Source organism: Citrus clementina, unplaced genomic scaffold, assembly GCF_000493195.1.
Source record: "Citrus clementina cultivar Clemenules unplaced genomic scaffold, Citrus_clementina_v1.0 scaffold_9, whole genome shotgun sequence".
Taxonomy (NCBI): Eukaryota; Viridiplantae; Streptophyta; class Magnoliopsida; order Sapindales; family Rutaceae; genus Citrus; species Citrus x clementina.
Genome location: NW_006261964.1, coordinates 8053811 through 8058983, shown reverse-complemented (window position 1 = coordinate 8058983; position 5173 = coordinate 8053811). Strand labels below are relative to the sequence as shown.

At 35.6% G+C, this 5173-nt stretch overlaps 1 pseudogene; it reads left to right on the top strand.

Moving 5' to 3' along the window:
* Positions 1-4683, top strand: part of LOC18031338 — a 17455-nt pseudogene extending 12772 nt beyond the window's left edge.
* Positions 4684-5173: the final 490 nt, after the last annotated feature.

The window sequence follows — 5173 nt, the reverse complement described above, 5'->3', positions numbered from 1 at the left end:
TTTGTTTCAATACATTTTTCAAGTACTTCTTCAGATTATAGAGACAATCATCGAAAGAATCAGCATAGACCGTAAAATCGTCCATAAATACCTCTATAGTGTTTTCTACATAGTCTGAAAAAATATTGACCATGCACCTTTGAAAAGTGGCGAGAGCGTTACAAAGACCAAATGGCATACGTCGGTACGCAAAGGTTCCAAAAGGACATGTGAAGGTAGTCTTCTCCTGATCCTCAGGCGCAACTGGTATCTGATGAAAACCTGAATAGCCATCAAGACAACAAAAGTGAGATTTTCCTGCCAACCTTTCAAGCATCTGATCAATAAAAGGAATAGGAAAATTATCCTTCCTAGTGAGTGAATTAAGCTTTCTAAAATCAATACAAACCCTCCACCCATTCTAAACTCGGGTAGGTACTAACTCACTATAAGAATTCTCAACAATTGTTATACCAGCTTTCTTCGGTACCACTTGTACCGGACTTACCCATTTGCTATCCGAAATTGGATAGATTATACCTGCCTCAAGAAGTTTTAGAATTTATTTCTTCACTACTTCCATCATGAGTGGATTCAAATGACGTTGAGCTTGAATTGAAGGTTTGGCATCTTCCTCCAGCAGTATTCTATGCATGCACGTGGACGGACTTATCCCTTTAATATCTGCAATTGTCCACCCAATAGCCTTTTTGTAATCCTTCAGCACTCTAATAAGTTTCTCTTCCTCTAAAGTACTAAGCTTTGAAGAGATGATCACCGGAAGTGTCTCATCATCTCCTAGAAACATGTACTTTAGATGACTCGGCAATGGTTTAAGCTCTATTTTCGGTGCCTGTAAAATAGATGGAAGAAGTTTTGCATGAGATGAAGGTAATTCAATATTAGACATATGATGAGTTAAAGTTCTCAAAGAATTTAATTCATAAATTATCTCTTGCAATACAAAATTTAAAACAAACTCATTTTCATCCTTTTGCAATCCTTTGAGGTCCAAACTGTTATTTAAAGCAGCTACCAATGAATCTTTAACATCCAAATAAAAAACTTCCTGCACTATAGGGTTAATAACATCCATAGAAAATACCGAATGTTCCTCACTGGGATATTTCATGGCATCATACATATTGAACTCTATAACCTCTTCATCAAACTCCATAGTAAGAGTCCCTTTATGTACATCCATTTTAGTTCTAGCAGTCTTAAGAAAAGGTCTTCCTAGCAAAATTGGGACAAAATTAGAGGAGTTATCCTCTTCCATATCAAGTACATAAAAATCAGCAGGAAAAACTAACTCATTAACTTGTACTAAGACATCCTTTAATACCCCATCAGGATATGCATTAAACCTATCAGCTAATTGAATTATCACGCCAGTTTCTTTTAATGCACCAACATTCAAAGACGAACAAATAGAACGAGGCATGACATTAATAGAAGCTCCTAGATCTAACATAGCCTTCTCAACTCTAACACTACCAATTTTGCTAGGGATAGTAAACATACATGGATCCTTGCACTTAGGAGAACTGCTGAAACATTCTCCCCCATGTGAACTCTTTCATCTCCTCTTAATTTTCTCTTAGAGGTGCACAGTTCCTTAAGGAATTTAGCATATCAAGGTATTTATTTTATAGCATCTAATAAGGGAATATTTACCTCAACCTTGCGAAATGTCTCAAGGATGTCTTTCTCTTGTTCCTCCTTCTTAGATTTTGCAAACCGGCTTGGAAAATGAGGAGGTATCACAATAGGTAGGGGTTTCGCTCTGGTGGGTTGCGTATCTTGAGATTTAGGCATCAATTCATTCTTTTCAAGCTCAGGTTCTACATGCTCTGTCACTTTCTTACTAAGCTCTTACAACTCCTTCCCACTTCTAAGGATGACGGCACTAGCGTTTTGCTTGGGATTCACCTCAGATTGTAAAGGCAATCTCCCTAATACTTGAGACTCTAGACGGCTCATCGTAGTTGCCAATTGACTCACTTGGCTCTCCAAATTCTGAATGCTTGTTGTAGTTGCCTGTTGAAATTGTTGAGCGTTAGTCGCAAGTGATTTAACAATTTCTTCAAGAGATATACCTAACTTGGAGTTTGACTGTGGAGGTGCTAGTTATCTTGGTGGATACTGTTGTGGGAATCCTGACGGCCTAACTCCATAGCTGAAGTTGGGATGATCCTTCCGCCCCGGATTGTATGTTTGTGCATAAGGATCATACCTCCTCTGAGGCATGCCTGGAAATCCTCCAACTGCATTGGCTTGTTCAACGGTTCTTCTTGAAGCGTAGGACACATATCAGTTGAACGACCCATATTGTAACAGATGCCACAAGTCTTTACCTATTGCACATTACCTACAACAAACTTTTCCACAAAAGAAGTAAGTTTATCTAAACGTTGTTTAACAGAAAAAATATTTACCTCATTCACCTTCCTTGAAGTGGGATCTTGCCTACTGCCAAATTGTTGTGCATTGACAGCCATATTTGAGATCAACTCCCTTGCTTGAGTAGGGGTCTTGTTCACCAACACGCCTCCACTAGCAGCATCTATCATACTCCTCTCCATTAATGATAGTCTTTCGTAAACATACTGAATAAGAAGTTGATCAGAAATCTGATGCTGAGGACAGCTGGCACACAATTGTTTGAATTGCTCCCAATACTCATACAAAGTCTCCCTAGGAAGTTGTCTGATCCCACAAATATCTTTTCTGATGTTGGCAGCTCTTGAAGCAAGAAAGTACTTCTCGAGGAACTGCTTGTTCAAACCATTCCACGTTGTAATCGATCCAGGAGGCAAGTAGTACAACCAGTCTTTAGCTAGTCATCTAAAGAGAAAGGAAAAGCACGCAGCTTAATCTACTCTTCAGTCACGCCTTGTGGTCTCATACTTGAACATACAACATGAAACTCCTTGAAATGTTTATGAGGATCTTCACCTGCAAAACCATAAAACTTGGGTAATAAATGAATGAGGCCAGACTTTAATTCAAAATTTACCTCCAAGTCTACATATTGAATGCAGAGTGGTTGCTGATTCAAGTCTGGTTCAACTAACTCTCTAAGAGTTCTTTCTACAGGTGCAAATCTATCCATCACTTGTTCTTCTGAATCGCTAGATGATTCAACCAAATCAGGCACCGTATCTGTTTCAGAAATCAAAGGCGACGAGGATCGTTACTTAGCTCGCTTCGTCTGCTGTCTTAGCTGGCGAGCTGTCTTCTCAATTTTAGGATCAAACGAAAGTGTACCTGTACGAGAAGAACGAACCATACACCAAGTAAAACATAAAAAGGATTAAATAAATGACACCAATCCCCGGCAACGGCGCCAAAATTTTATGGTTGTCGAAGCCAACAAAAATAAATACTTACTCTAAATAAATTGTGTACAGTGATTGAGTAGGGTCGTGTCCACAGAGATCGGTAATTATTTAAATCCTTTTGAAACGTAAAACATAAAATGGGGGTTTTGTTGACAATAATAAAAATCAAATTAAAATAACAAGAATGAAAATTAAAGTTGTAATTCAAATTGGAGAAAGCTCTGGTTGAAGGAATTAACTCAGCTTGATTCGACTACTGATCATTGATTCAAATATAAATTATTATTTCTTATGAATAGACCGGTTATAACTACTGAGACCCTCTAATAGCCAATCTCTCCTTAACTAGTCGATAACTAAGGTACGACCGTTGGTTATTTCCCTAATCAATAGACAACCCTAGATACGATCATAGGATTTAATCAATTGACAGCCTGAAAAACCAGAGAGACCCAAATCCTAATCAACAAACACATACGATGGTTCATTTAAATTAGATTGTTTATTCTCACAATACAACTCTCTGCTATGTTATTTGTCACAAACATTAAAATCTTCATACGATGAATCATTTAATTGACAATAGATTAAGTTGATATTTAAATAGTGGCCAATTATCTAATTAACAAACATAATCACAATAATAATTCAGAAAATAAAAAAAATACCCAAAAAGTAATAAAACAATTAAAGCATAAGAAAGATCTCGCAGTAGTGATGAATCAAAGCTTTATTAACCTTCAACCAGAAAAATAAGTTTAGTTCTTCATAGAGAGAAGAGAAAAGTTTAGATCTAGGGTTTCTTTCTTTTTCCCCCAATCTCTTCGTTTTCACAATAGATTCCTCCCTTAAATACTCTCTCTCTTTTCTCTTTTAGAGTTCTATTTAAAATAAAATACTAATATCTGAAATATTAAATTCATAATTACAAAAATAACCAAAAATACAAAACACGTTAAACTAAAAATTGCAGGTCCGCAGTTGACAGCATGCGCCCACGCCTTGTCAACAAAGTTCTTCTGACGCCCTAAATTTCTCCAAGAGAACAATCATCTTTAAACATCATCTTATAGCTCAATTTTATCACAAATCAATAGAATTGCACCTACAAAAGTAAAACACAAGTAAATCATTATTATTAAGTGCAAAACATCGATATTAAGGGAAGTAAACAATGCAAAACTAGTGCATAAATTGCACTATAACAATGAAACTATTTGAATCTCACAAATTCCCAAGCTTGCATAAGTGGTTTGAAAATTTCAGGAAAGTCCCTGTAATTGAAGAAAATCTTCCAAATCAGCATGAGATGGTGATCGCTTTCAAACGTCATCGGGAAACATTGGTGACATCTGCGTGAATGTAATATCATAAAATAAGTTTGTGATTCTCGCTTTGTGCTTTTTATTTTTATTTTTTACTGATGCTAAAACAAATCTTTCTGCTTTGTTTAATTAATTTTACTATTGAGACGAACTGCACGTTGGGTGCTATTTAATGGATATAAATAATTAATAAATGAAACTCCATTTTACATATTTCTATTCTCAATTTCTCTTAACAACATATAAAAAGTAATAAGCATGCATTTTAAGCATACATTTTATATGGCGCAACATTACAAAGTTATATATCCAAGTGAAATAAATAAATAAATAAATATATATATATATATATATATATATATATATATAAATTAAACAATAGGGGAATCAAAAACAAATTTTGAAAACTAGGGGATATATCTAATTCTATGCTAAAATTCAAGGATACCGCTGAACATTTTACTAATTAATTTTGCACCTTCTAACAATTAAGACTGCTCATGGCCATATTACAGCCGTTGGGGA